The 15039-nt window shown below is 39.0% G+C and overlaps 1 protein-coding gene across 12 annotated transcripts in view; it reads left to right on the top strand.

The window, feature by feature from the left end:
- Positions 1-322: 322 nt before the first annotated feature.
- The window catches only part of ZMIZ1 (zinc finger MIZ-type containing 1), a 482416-nt gene continuing 467699 nt past the window's right edge, over positions 323-15039 (top strand). For 11 of the 12 annotated variants that reach the window (XM_067539605.1, XM_067539685.1, XM_067539667.1 and 8 more), the window contains exon 1: positions 323-499. The gene's annotated coding sequence lies outside the window, so the exon portion shown is untranslated. The remainder of the gene's footprint in view (positions 500-15039) is intronic. The other variant, XM_067539614.1, reaches the window with a different exon arrangement.

The following is a 15039-nucleotide window of genomic DNA, read 5'->3' on the forward strand; positions in this document are numbered from 1 at the left end:
GCCAGTCACTAGGATTAAGAGGAAGTTTTTGAGAGATATATATGTGTGTGTGTGTCTATATTGTAAATCTTGCAAAACAGTATTTGCATTTTTAACTTGCAGCTAAGATTTTTTAACTTTAGGTGATGCGGGGAGGGAGAGAGAACAGAAGAACATCCCTACGGGAGGCAGCTCCCTTTCAGATAGGAATCTGGGACAGATTTTGCCAACAGCCACAAAGCATGGCCCTTTGGTAATTGAATAGCCAATGTAATTTGACACTTCAACTTGCTGTGCTCTCTCTGCTAGTTGATTCACTTACTCACCCACTAACATTGAGCTCCTTTTCACTGTCTGTAGGGAGGGGGAGGGCAGGAGAGAGAAACCGCTTTTAAATAAAAAAAAAAATATTTTAAAAGCACCTGAACAGAGCTGCCAATCAGTTGGGGAAAGAGGATTTTTTTTGCCTGCCTGCTTCCTTATTATTTTCCTTGCTGCAAGCCTGCTGTGCAATCGGTAGGTAAGTTTCGTGTCTATTTCAGTCTTATGTTCACACCTCCCCTGTGTTTGTGACCGGGCCAGGATTGTGTCTTGAATGAGGAGAAACAATGGAGTAACCAAGCGGAGGAAATATATATATAGAGAGAGAGAGCGAAAGAAATTTTTTTTTGCAAGACAAGAAAATGTGTGAAGACTTCTTAAAGGGACAGGTTGTAGCTGTGTGTCTGGAAAAGGAGGCGAGGAGAAAGGGGGGAATGAGACCGAGAAAGAAACAAGAGCTCCAGCGAAAAAGGGGCAGCCCCGCTAAGGAAATTCTTTGCCTTTTTGTGATTGTAGCGAATAGAGGTTAAGGAGCCGGAGTGTTTTATGTTATGGCTGTGGGGCTCAGATCACTCCCCCCCCCCCCCTTTGAGCTGGGGAGTGAAGAGGGCAGTGTTGGGAAAATAGGTGTCTTGTACGAGGTGGCTGTAAAAAGAGGAATCCTGAAAATTATAGCAAGAAAGAGAGGGGGGGGGTCTTTCGGGTTGTAGAGCTAAGTTTTGAAAGCTGGAACAATGATGCGAATTAGGCATGCATGAGAGAAAGAGAGAGAGGGGGAGAGCTTGTGCCATAAAAACAAAGGAGGTTTAAAAATAATCCGGATAGCTTCTGTTTTCTGGCCAATTTACCTTTCCTGCCTGTTCTAGAAGACGGTTGTGCACCGACAGGATTGTAATCAGTCGAGCTGGGACTGGAGAATCTTTGGGGGTAAGGGGTGGCTAGAGGAAGGTTGCAATACCTAAAGTATTTTCCGGGGGGGAGGTTGGGCATGTTTTCCGGGCTTTGGGAAGCTTGCCTGAGTGTAAATTCCTTGTGTCTGGGTTTTGAAAGCCAATTGGGAACTGGGGCCTCTCTCAATCACAAGGCAGGAGTAGTCTCTCTCTCTCTCCTGTGTACATCTGTCCAGGAAGCCGGGGGGGTGGGGGGAGAGGAGAGGGGCCGATTGAAAGAACCCAGCTCTTGCTTTCTTGCCATTGTGAAAGGAAAAAGGAGGGAATCATTTTCACGGGAGACTGGCTGAGCTAGCTGCAGTAAAAGGGAGAATGGCAGCCAGTTAAAAGACACTTAAGGAATGTAAACATAAAAATAGGAGCCATCTAGTCATGCTGTATTCCTTGCTCTAGTCATTTGGGATGATAATGGGGGGAGGGGGGCAGTGGAGAGGTAAGGAGGAATGGGGAAGTTGTTACTATAACCATTTTTCTACACTGCAAACTTTGTTTTACACGTGTATAGTTTAATTTCAACCCTTCCTTTGAGGCTGTGATTGGGAGCACAAAACTAGTTCTTGTGTTAATTTCCTTCTGCTGTTGCAGACATCATTAAAATGCTTAATAAAGCTGAAATGTGTATAATGGAGAAAATCATATCCATTTTTTTGTTATGTTATGGGTCTTGCTAACTGGTCCAGGCAGCTGGACTGGGAATTAGAAACTATGGCCGTATAGGTAATTTGTTGACACTGAAGCTAACTTAAGCAATAGCCCTGCATTACTGTCTGATTGTGCACAGTGTATATTTTTGTGCTTCAGTTAATAATCTGCAAACGGCTTAATGGCTCTGTAGTGACAGAGGAATTGGTTTTCTCCATTTACTTCAGCAGGCCTGAGTGAAGCTGGTGTTCTGACTGCTTTTTTCAATGCATTGACATGAAGGAGGAGGATTTAACTTGGCAGCCTGAACAAATGCTCTATCAAAGGTTTCCTAAGAGACAGTAAGAGAGCCGGTGGGAGATGAATGACCTGGGGTAGTTTTAGGGTGCTACCTATGCAAGCTTTCTTTTAAATACGAAATGGCCATTTAGAACCCTGAATAGAATTGTGTGCATCAGAAAGGCGACAGGCTTATAAAATTTAAAAGGGCAAAAGCCCATTAATGCTTTGGCAAAGCTTTGGCTTTGGGCTCTGGTTGAGTAGTTCCAACTGCCTTGAAGTGCCAGAGCTTTTAAGGAATCTTTAGCAACAGCTTCTCTATAGTGGCAATATGGAACTTGGCCTTGTAAATTGGAAGGTTAATGATGCAGTCTCCTCCTCTCCAGACAGGGGCATGTGGGGTGGGTATAGGATAGGGATTCAAGGGTAATTGAGAGGTGTTTTTAAAAAAAGCTGCACGGTAAATGGTTAGGCAGGACTCTTGCTAAAGATTATTCAAGCTGTAATACTTGTGCAATAATTTTGCACTGTGGCAAAAGTTCTAACCTGAAATTAACATACAGGCAACTGAGGAAAAGTTTGACAAAGGGGTACAGCAAAATTTTAAAGAACTACTAACCGCTCTTTGGGAGAATTAGAATTCATGTAGCAGACACAGAGTTGGTCTCTGCCTCAAACTTGCACCCCTTTCTTTTGATCGAGGGCAGTTTACTCTGGCATCAATCTTCTCTTGGCGGGGCCTGATTCAGGTTTATGAATGCCAGAAGACTTGCATTGACCTTTTTCTGTTCAAGACAAGGATGTTGAAACACCAGCCATCAAACAAAAGACACATTGAAAGCAAGATCTGCAATAGAGCACGTGTGACTTTGAGGCTGGTTGAGTGCATTTGGTGACACTGTTTTCCTCTGAGGTTTGGGTGGGAGGAGAAAAGGCCATTTATTAAAATGAGATTGTGGAAAAAATTACTTAAAATAATCTAAACATCCCAGATCGGAGGTCACAGTTTTACTTTTTTTTAATCACTACCTTTTCAGTTTCTTCAGAAATTCTGAGGCTAAGGATAAAGACTACAATGTTTTCCTCCTGTGCAAAAATGATATGAATTTTGAAGTATCTAACCTGTATGTTTTTTTGTTTTTTTGTTTTTTTTAAGAAAAATTGTTTTAAGGAACATGAGAACTGAAGTTCTAGAACTGTTTTTTGGATTAGAAAATAAAAGAATAAAATAAAAAATTGCTCAGGATTTAATGGCTGGATCTGTGGTTTTTGCCCTATATCAAAAGTATTTCTTGTCTACTTTGTAGGCTAACCTTAAAAAGGAGATTTTATTTTCATTTACAAATTTAAAAAAAGAGCCAGTGAATTTGGTATTTTATTTGTCTGTGACACTCATGTCAACATGAATGGATGCTTTCATTGTTTACAGTGGTTAAGGTCCACAACACCTTACATAAATTTTAATTGTGATTTAAAAAGTTGAGTCTGTGGCAAAGGCTCACTTTAAACTTTGTTGGGGAAAGAACTATGTTGCTGGACATCTATACAGCGCATATTTGTTAGTGTCTGAGATAATGAAAACTGGATATGAGTGTGGTGTAGAACTTTGTTTTCCAAAATATTGTAAGTAAGGCACAACAGATAACTTACCTTTTCCAATTACTTAAAGGGTTTTCTTAATAATTACAAAGGTTTACAAGAGTTGGAAGTGTTGGAATTCTAGGTACCGTATATTTCCATTCATAACTTTTCTTGGGAGTTGCCTGCCCTTTACCCTATATCTCTTCCACTTTTATAGGTTCCAAAGGTTTTGTGCCCACAACAAAACTCATGGGTGGTAATTACAGCAGTGACACCACAGTTGATCTAAAGTTGATTGGTCCCTAGCCAGGAAAGCCTGGTTTCTCACTGTAAATTGGAAAAACTTACCAGTTTGTTTGGTTTGTTTTTTGTTTTGCCTTCTCTCTTGCTAACATGTACCATAGCATCTGGGGACAACAGGGATCCATGTATTTCCAAGTTTACACAGAATACAATGTGACTTGAGGAGTGCACTAAAAGGGTGACCCCGGGTTTACTAGTTTTTGGCCACCTTGTCAACAACGTGGGGATTCAAATAGTGCAGAAAGTAATCAAGTTACTGTTCTACCTAGAAAATCTGTTTCTTATAAATACTTAGGACTGATTGGTGCCCATGGTAGCGAATTTGACCACTATGCAATTGACTGATTTGTTCCCTCCTAGTTATACGAATTTCTTTAAAATTCTGTACTGTGTTACTGTAAAGACATGGAGAGAATATTACTGCAGAGTTGAGAGTTGGTTTATGATCGCATTCATCTGCTACTGTGCTGACAAGACTTCTTTATCCATTTAAGATGTTTGTTGTTTTTTTTTTTATAAAGAGGAAGCATATTTAATCAAGATGTATAGTAGTACAAAGTAGATATGCATGGGGGGTACATCCAGAAGTTCAATATGATAGAAGCATTTTGTTATTTCGCCAATCTTTGTGTGGATCTAAACTTCCCTGCTGACATAAGGCTGGGGCAGTGGCAATGGAGCTAGGAATTATTTATTCTTCAAATTTGTGTCTTTAGTTTAAAAACAAAAGGTTTGCAAATCAAAGCGTTACTTTATCATAATTGATTTTATTCTGCTTTCTTACCCCAAAGCAAAAGTATCTTATGTAACAATTTTCATTTTATTTATTTGCTTTGAATTTTATAGAACAATCTGCATTTAGGTTGGTTAATTTTAAGAGGTTTTGAAGGTGAGGTAGATTGCAAGAGAACTGTCCAGGCGAGGAGGTGTAATGGATCTTCCTAGTTTGACTGTTGGAGGCAGTAGTGCATTATGAGAATAGAGGATGGTCTTAGACTTGGTCATGTGATACTTTTGTTTCTAATAGGTTGAGATGTTTTGAAAACTGCCTGGTTTGTACTGCTTGCAAACCTTGGTCTCTGGTGATACGAACACAGTGGCACTAACCTTCGCCCAAGTAAAGAAGGAAGAAAAAATAATGTAGACGGTTTTCTCTCTCCCACTAGAAAAGTACTATCTTGCACAGGTCCTTAGTCTTCCTAGCTAAGTTATCCAGCCAGTGGTCATAGAAACTGACTTTAATCAGAGGAAACAACCCAAATCTGCATAGAACATACCTTCAGCATAACTCAGAAATGTTGTCCATTTGATTCAAGCTGTTTTACGTTTGCATCAGTTGAAATAATTATACCTTTCAAACCTGCATATGGGGGTAAAAGCAGTAGCTTATCCTCCTATCATTCAATTCTGGAACAGCTGGATCCAATTGTTTCTGGGGTGAGGGGATGATAGCTTACTTTTTTAAAATTAAGGCATAGGATCTAATAAGCTAAAAACAAAATAGACCCCTATGCTCTTTGTAATGATAGTTCAATAATTCAGGCTGGGTGTTTTGTATTTAGTTCTGTTATTTAATAATGTTACCAATGCATTCAAGTGGTCACATGTAAGCTATCAAGTTAACACTTCCTTAAAATGAATATGGGAAATTTATCCTTCTGTTTACACTGTGTCTCTTTGACTCTGCAAAGCATCACTGAATTGCTTCACAAAAGAAAATGTGCAGTCTATTGGTTCAGTTTAGGTGGGATTTTTTTTAAATATAAAAACCCTTTACTATTCATGGCACTACAGAAATCTGTGGAAGTACCATAAATCTGTGGATTTGGATTGCCCCTACTGTTCACTGTTTGTCTGCATAAGGAGCTTGCTATTTGATTTTCTCCTGACTAAATGTTCATATGTCAGCGGATGGTGGAGAGTCGATTTATAAAACAGATGTCATAATAATAAGACATCCTTCTCCAGACCTATGCAGCCTTGAATTTTGTCTTTTTTTTTTTTTTTAACACCACTCATAAATTATTCTGTGGCTCCCTGCCCTGCTGGCAGTCCTATTACTATCTCCTTTGCAGTAGAACTATATTTCAGTTCCTCAGTACTTTGTATTGAGTACAAGCTCAGAGGCATTCTTGGTTACTTTGAGCCTTCTTTACTGGGCTCAGGCAGTGGCGAGATGGAACTGACTTTGGCTGGCCCAGCTTCCCTGTATGTTGTGCATGCAGACTTTCAACCGGTTGCTCAGTTTTTGATTGTGAAGGGCATATGATTTATCTTCCTACACTCCACAGCAGCCACTACTTCCTGAAAGCTTAACGTAAGGTAGGAACTGGGAGCAATACCAAACTAGATATTAATAAAAATATCTACTGAAATTAGCATGAGAATGAAGCCAACAGACATTATATATTTTCCATACAGTGTGATGTGAAATCAGCATGGCAATTTTCTCTAATCTCTGCGTCTGGCCTCTTTAAACTGGTTCTTGCCCCTGCTATTGTAAGCCATGTATAAGAAATCACTGGGGGAGGTAATGGCAGGGAAGAGGGGAGGAGCTGTGTGTATAAACAGTCTCCTGGTGACTTATTTCACAAGCATAAATCAATCTGGGCCAGGATGGCATTAATTGAAGGATACTAACCGGTCGATCTGCTTAATACACAAATGCATACAGTGTAGATAAACTGTGCCCTGATCTTCTTACAGTTTTCTGTACCTGTGTAATATTATCTGCCCTCGTTTTGTAAGGACCTTTTGCCTAACAGATTAACACACTTGTTGGGGTGGGGGTAGGGCTTGGAGGGGCGAAATAAATGGAGAAGTGCAGCTTAGCTGTGTGAGTAAGTTTGGGTTTTATTTGTTTGTGTATGTCTGTGAGACTGCAGACCATGATGATTGACTGGCTGACAAAACCAGTGTTATCAGTCTCTTAGGTGTTCCCAGATAGTCTCATAACTAATCAGAGCGGTTTATTTATTGGGGCTACAGTGACACAGATATACGACAGAATGGTAAGGGCTTCAATTGGCCATTTAGTAGAGAAAAAAACAATTCTTCTGATAAATATCTGCTTGTCTCTTGGCTGTGCTCCTGTTACCCTCTGAGAACAGAAGAGCTTTTCAGTCTGTGCTGAAATATACCCCTTCTGTGCCTTAGCCAGCAGATTTTAAAGTCTGAGCCTCTCTTCTCTTTTCCTTGTCCCAAGTGCAGGCAAACTGAGCTTGCTGCCTCCCTCTGTTAATAGGTCATGACTGGGTGTTAAAGTTGAGACAAGCTTACTGTTTAATAGCTGGTTTTACAAAGTGCTTTGAAATCCACATCCTTATTTGGATTGGCTTGAAAATTGCTGTTCCTCAGGAGGATCCCAGGAGGGCTGATGGTCCAAATCTGAGGTCCTTTGAGCAAGAGGAATGCTCCCTCCCCAACCCTGAAAAATCACATGATTCAAAATTTTACAGATTTTAATTTTTTCCTCACATACTTGACACTCAAATGATGGCTCTCATCATACCCAATCTGGTATCACTCACTTGCAGTTGTTCTCTGTTTGGCACCCTCAGTGTGCCTCCTGCCATAATAGGAGGCCCTGAAGGAGACCAGAAGAGGACAGAGCCGGTGAGGTGTGCAGTGTTGTGGTAGCTGTGTGGGTCCCAGGATATTCGAGACACAAGGTGGTTGAGTGGCAGGGAAGTGTTCCCCAGGTGTTCTCCTTGTTCCCTCCATTGTGGCCCCTTCACTACCACCGCCTCCTCAAAAAATAAAGGGAATTCGGTTGATGCAGCGTTGAGGACGACTGGAGTACCTCTTGCCCCGTCAGGAAGTTGAATGCGCCTATATATTAATCTATTGAAAAATGGGAACTACAGGTACTGCCAGTTCTGTCCTGCACTCTTAACTCTGCCCTCTTTGGCATGATACCCAGCCCACCCCTGACAGATATCACAGCACTCTGTCCTTCCAAATGATACGGAGCACTCCAGGGATGGTACCTGAGAACAACAGTAGAAAATGTCAGACTGTCCTCACCAAGGCAAAAGTTACATTTCGGGTGGATTTAGTGAACACCAGCTGGCAATGCTGGGCCTATACCCAACCATTTCACCTATTCTGCACAAACTCAGAGTTGGCAGATGTTATCTCCCTTTGGCCCTGGTCGTAAGGATTCCCTCTGGAACATCACCTGAGCCTACCTCTTTCCTGTAGTGTATTGTCATGCATGTTCATAACACAGTGAAGAGCCGTTGGAGCAGCCTGCAGACAAATGAGAGAATACAATGTTGTGGGACAAAACCAGCCACCTACAAGAGCACATTTACTTAGTTATTTCTAGTGTCTGCCTATTACAGGGCACTCCTGGCTGAATTATACACTCTTGCCAGCTCCAGGGGGCAGAACTGAGGTGTGTACCGTAACTCTGTATTTCCTGGTTTCCGGGGGTTTTGATATAGGTATCTTCAACATTCTGGAGGGGGATGAGCCACTGTCAGGCAACCTTAACTCTGAGTTAAGGAAGCTTTTGGGTAGTGACTTAAATTGGGTTTAATGAGAAGAGGTTCTCTCTCTCTCTCTCTTTTTTTAAATGATGGCACAGTGAGGTTTGTTAGAGCTTTCCTTTCTACCTCCAAATTTAACAATGTAAAAGCAAAACAAAGCCTATATAGTCTGGGATAGGTTGGTGGTTTTTTCCAGGAGCTGTAATGTTTTCAATTAATTATCACACACAGCACTGCCTCAGCGCAAACCTTAAGGATTCCACAGGATTGTAGTTGCTTATAAGATTTTGGTTTTGTTAGTGGCCAAAAACTGGAGTGCCTAATCTATAAGGAAAAGTTGCCTAGAGAGTGTTTCTATTTAAGAGACAGTAAGAGAATGCAGGCTACCAGGTAAGAAGTGTGTGACAGTAAAGAGCCATGGCTGTTGAAAGTGGGATTTCTGTTGACCTATGAACACTTTCCCATCTGGCTGTCTTTTTCTCGTCCTATGGGGAAAAAAAAAACATTAAAAATAATTTTGAGACTTCCTTAGTGGCATTCAATTCTTAATAGAATATAAATATGAGAGAGAGAGGTTTCTTCTACTGCAAGTTTGCAGGGGGAAAGAAGAATGATGTGATTGTCATAGGGTCTACCTGATTTCTTTGTGTCCTTCCTACAATTTCTATGTTTGTTTAGTTCTCTTATAACTCTTTCACAATAATAGGATCACAGGAGTTAACTTGTTTACAACAGGTGCACAGCTTATGCTGGCTGCCCTTGGTGCAACCCTATGCCTCCCCCCAAGCATTTTCAAAGAAAGCTTCCTTTTTTTTGTTCTGCTGCAGGTTGATGCACTTTACATTTGATTTAACAATTTGTTTCTAAGATTGGAATGCTCCTTCTAAAAGGAGCCTGGCTTAGTGAGCTTTCTCCTAACAATCTTCCTATGATCATGATATCTCTTCATTCCAAGCTTCTTAAAATACTTTATAAACATTAAGTACAGCTCACGATGGCACTATTATGTAGGTATTATCTCCATTTCATAGATAAGGAAACTGAGGCACTGAGAAGTAATTCCTTCTTTGTGAACACTGCATACAGATAGAGTATACAGAGTTCCTGAAAATTCTGATGGAACTTAACTGTGCACTCCCTGCAGCTTCACCATAATAAAATTTGTATCTCTGCACATTCCTCACCAATCCATCTTCTCTGCTGTCCCCCATAACCCTCTTAGACTGACAAGCTTTAAAACTGCTGATGATTTTTCTTTAAAGGACCTATCTGAGCAAAGTTTCTTACCTTCCTCTTCACCTCCCCTGCGTCCCCAAAATATGAGATTTCCACCCAAAATCATACCACTATTTAAAGAGTGTTGCAAGGCAAGAGACTGAATGGGGAAGAAACATTTGTTCAGACTTTTTGAAACCTTTGTTTTTTGTTAACAAATACCAAGCTCCAATGTGCAATAAACTGTTGGGAGAAAGGGCATCTTTGTTAAATATTTCACACCCACATCTTTCGGTTATAGTGTAAGAACTCACTTCAATCATCTGAGGCCTCCAAGAGGTCTTCTAGCAAAATCAGAGTTTGCACACTTGATCTTTCTAAGGTGTAAGTGCAAGCAAAGACAAACTCATTCTGGCTTTATTTTATTTATCACAAAGCATAAAATGGACATAAGTCCAATATTTAAAAAAAAAAAAAACAAAAAAAAAAAACCCTGTGCAGGTAACTTTAACTATAATTTCCCTGTCTGGTTTGTGCACTAGGACTTAGTGTGTTACATTTTCAGAGGTGATAAGCACCTATTTTTAGTAGTATTATTTTTGTTTTGTATTAAAGTAGCCCTTAAAGGCTCAGCAGATAATGGGATCCCATTATACTACCCACTCTACAAACATATAGGTGAAGACAGTTGTTGCCCCAGAGAGCTTGCAGCACATTGACAAAAATAAATGTGGGTGCTCAACATTTCAGAAAACCAGGCTTATTTTAACTCAGACAACTGGTTTGACAGGCAGGGGGTATAAAAATAAATCTAGTAACTTTCTTTTTAAACTCTCTGAAACTAGGGTGCCTAAAGAGCAAATGTGAAAAATTAGGTTGGGGGTGTGGGGTAATAGGCGCCTATGCAAGACCAAGCCCCAAAGATTGGGACAGTCCGTATAAAATCGGGACATCTGGTCACCCTATTTGAAACATTAATAAATAGTCTTTCTGGAAAGTACATGGCATATAAAGAATACACAGTGGAGTGGTGTATAGCTTTTACCGGCACTAGTTTGAATTGACCTATATAACTGACCAGTGGCAAAGCCATTTGATGATAATGAGGACATCTTAACCACATGCTGATAAAATCTGTAAGTCAGTCCACACGCCATCATATATTCCCTGAGTGCATGCATGGTATTGTGTATACAGTTTTGTATTATGTATGTTTTGTGCTTTAAACCCTGGACCTATTGGTTTCATCAACCTGGAAGTTCTCTGCAAAATTCCAATTTGCTTCCGTGGAAATTGTGCATGCAAAAGGAGGACTTCCAGGATCAGGACCAGAAAAGGCAAGAGCCTTGGTATGTCACACCTTTATTGTGATAATTTGTTCTTTTGTAGAAGATGGAGAGAAATTTGTTCAGAAGCATTTATTTAGGAAGCTAAAAAACGATGACGTTATCTTGCATTCATTTACATCAGTGGAGTGGCACTGATTTGGTAATATCATTGAAACGGATTAAAAGCAGAGGGTCTGAAAGCGAACTCCTCCATAGGAACTGTAGTCAGAATTGATGAAATTTTAGTCTATTTATCCACACTCTTACAGTTGCTATTTAAGGGCAGGTGCAACGATAGTAAATAATTGGTCTTAAATGTTTATCCAGAACATCTTACTAAGTAAATCTGTCAAAATATGTACAGGTCCACTGGCCCTTACAACTTTTCCCTGCCACTTCCCTCTCAACCTGCCTTGCCAGAAATTTGTGCTCAGAAATAAGAAAAGGTCTGCAACGAAGTCCTTATTCATATGCTCAATTTGGGTTTTACTACTGTAGTTCCCTTAACTAATACTCAGAGATGTTAAGCATCTGTATTGAAGGTTTGACATATTTCCATGGGTTGGGCTAGAATGTAACTGACAGAGTGGTGCAGTGTGTTAGTACATTATCTTTAATCTTTGGAGATCCCGGTTAAGTGCTACCTTAGGCCACGGGGGTACCTTGCTGATTTTAACTGATATTTGATCTGTTAGATAGAACAACAATACTACTGGTTCATGTAGTACAACTGTCTCACAAGCTGGTAGTACCTTGCCTGGCTCTAAATGCCATTAGAAACACAGGTCAATGTATTAATCATTGAAGTAAGGAAGGAAAAATCACATGAATGTATACTAATTTGTTCCACTTACAACAGTTCGTTACTAAGGCTAAGTGAGATGCTTAACAACAGGCTTTTGATCACAGCTTCATGTAATTCTATCACTAGATTCTTTTCACACTTAAATGCAAAAAGTAAAAACCTGCTGATAGGTTCCAAAGAAGTAAACTTGCCCAGTCCAGTCCTTACTCACTTTATTACGATGTGGCATGTCCTTAAAGAATATGTAAATTATTTTTTTAGTGCATAAACTTCATTATAACCTTCTGTGAAACTTTTGTGTCCAGTGCCTATTTTGGGAATAGTTCTGTCATGGAAGCGTTACCAAAATTTCCTGGTATTTCTTTACAGAAGAATTTCAAGTATTTCTGACACTGCTGTATATTTTAGTACTTCGTACCTCCCTGAACTGGATTTAAATAAAGAAAAGCAGAGGCCTGGCAGCATGTCATTTTTATCTCTCCGTTGTCTGAAACTGTCTTTCTCAATAGAGAGAATTGGAAATAAAAAATATTTGTAATATTGCCAGCAACTTGTTCTAGCAATTTCAGTGTATTAAATCGCAAAATGATGAAACACAGTTCATATCTCCTGGCACATTAAATATATTTTTAAATACTTATAGTTCTCTGTTTAATCCCCTCAGGCTCTCGTGAATTCTCACTTTATTTTGTGGCAGAAACTGGTAAATAGGAGAATGACCTGAAACTACTCTATTGAGGAAACAAGGAATTAGGAAGCCAAGTTTTTCTTCTCACTTCCAATGTAGATTGGGAAGCATTTCTATCTATTTTCATACAAGGCTGTAAAGGAGCGCACATCCGCCAATCCTTTTTAAAAAATTTGCTTGGCTTCTTTGTTGAATAAATACAAAGTCCTAATAAACAACATTGAAAAGGCAGGTATTCTCTGGCAACTGCTGTATTTGAAGATAGATAGTGCTTGTTTTATGCATGTGTAATATATTTAGCTTGATATACAAATGTATACAGTGATACAACCACAATACCATTTCCATTTATTTTAAAACCTGAGGTCTAAAGCCCAAATTTTTAAAGGTATTAAGATGTTGCTGTGTTCAACATTGCAATGCTCGACTGATTTAGGAACCTAAACGTTGATGGAATGTAGACTTCTAAGTGTCTAAATCCCTTTTGAAAATGAGATTCTGAGCACAGTAATGGTGGCCACCTACTTTTAAAAATCTGGTTCTCAACCCATACAAGTAGTGTATATGGCCTGCCTCTGAACATGAGTAACTTGAATTGCACATGTAGCACAACTAGCTACTTGCATTAGTAAGAGTTGTGTGCCTACATGTTTGCAGGATTGTGCCCTAAAGGTTTCATTCCAGGAAGTCATATCAGATTTGTGATGTCTTAAAAAGAAATGTGGCTTAAACAACACTTTTAATCAGGTTTGAAACTGTTTTGAGGTGTGTTTGGGATTTTTTGCCCCATGTTGGTAATGCTTAAATCCTCATGCCCCAGTGTTAAGAAAATTGTGTTTAGTTTTTTAAAGCAGCCTTTAAATGTGTGCGCTTGTATATTTGTTTGTTGTAGCATCTATAGCGAAGGATATAATTAGAGAGAGTGTCTTCCAGTTACACACAGAGATGGAGGAAAAAAGAATGAAAGTGTGTGAGAGAGAAATTTCATTTGTAAAGAATACAGTATAAAGATAAAAGCTAGGCTAGCTTTTACGTGGCTACTTTTATCCCTAATAAACAGAAGAGGTTTAATTTTAGACCAAACTTTTTCCCCAAATGTTGTTAGCTGGACAATGAGAGGTGTAATAAAAATGCAAATGTCAGTATGGTAAGCCTAAAAAATAGTCCAAGCGTCATACAACTTCTGAACTGTATGTTATTCTCTAATTAGTATACTGTTTAAAAGCTGATTTTGTTTTTTAACCTGGAAATTACTGAATAGAAACTAATTGTTTTCTTAGGCGCTATGGTAAGCATTTTTTCCCCAGGCTCAATTCTGTACTCTTGAAATACACACTGATATGATCAGACCAAACTTTTCTAATGGGGAATATTGAGATTGATCAATATCGGAATATCACATGATTTTACACTCCAGATGTCCTACGATACCTTCATGTGATGGAATGAGCCAAAGTTTGGCCTTCCTTTTTGCTTTTAGAGGTTTAGATCAACATCCTGAATTTGTTATTTGTCATTTGGTTTTTGTGTTTTTTGTCATCTTTTAAAATGTAAATAATGTTTGACTACAGAAATAGTAGCCTTTAGGCAGCCTCGTTATGTAACTTGATGATTAACATTTTTGACTTGCATGTTGTAATTTTAGGTTGTGTAGTTTGCATAGTGTTTGAAAGAGGGAATGTATTACAGAAACGGTGTTGTCTAGTGATTAAAGCAGATGACTAGGAAGTATCAAGACTCCAGAAGTACTGACCTCCAACATTCATCTGTTTGGAGCCTGGATGCCCAAAATCATAATGTTGTAAATACACTTGGGGTTCTTTTTATTTGCCTTCTGTTTTTTTGTTGCTTTAGAATTCATGCCTACAAGTTTTTCTCCACAATCATCAGTGCATGAAATGTACTTTTTTTTTTTTTTTTTTTTTTAAATGAAAGCAGAAATTTTCATCATCTCTTGACTCCATTATCTCACATTCTTTCTCAGTTTATTTCTCTAAAATGTTTAATAATATCTACCTCACATACTTTTTATGAAACTGGGGGCTTAATTTTCAAAGGTACAAAACACCTGCAGCTCCCACTGACTTAAGTGCCCGTTGTGGAGGTTTCAAAGTCAAATTTTTGATGTGTGGAAAGTACTTCTTCAGATGGAAGGATTGTTACCCAAATAACAAATATTACAGGATCTTATTAGGGGATAAGGCAACAAGCCGCATTTATTGTGAACACAGAAACTTCTGTAGATAGTATCAAAGAAAAGAAAAGTATCAACACTGTAATAACATTAATATTGTGCTCTACTTAGTGAAATAGCATTAATAATAATGTAAACACTAGGAAAACAGTATTAACATTATATCAATACTACAAATTACAGAGACATGTTTCAATTGATTCTTTCATTCACATTCACACACACTGACAGGCACACACAGATAGAGAAAGACAAACATAC

This window comes from Emydura macquarii, unplaced genomic scaffold (genome assembly GCF_026122565.2).
Source record: "Emydura macquarii macquarii isolate MOO-44397 ecotype Brisbane River unplaced genomic scaffold, CSIRO-AGI_Emac_v2 contig_67, whole genome shotgun sequence".
NCBI lineage: Eukaryota > Metazoa > Chordata > Testudines > Chelidae > Emydura > Emydura macquarii.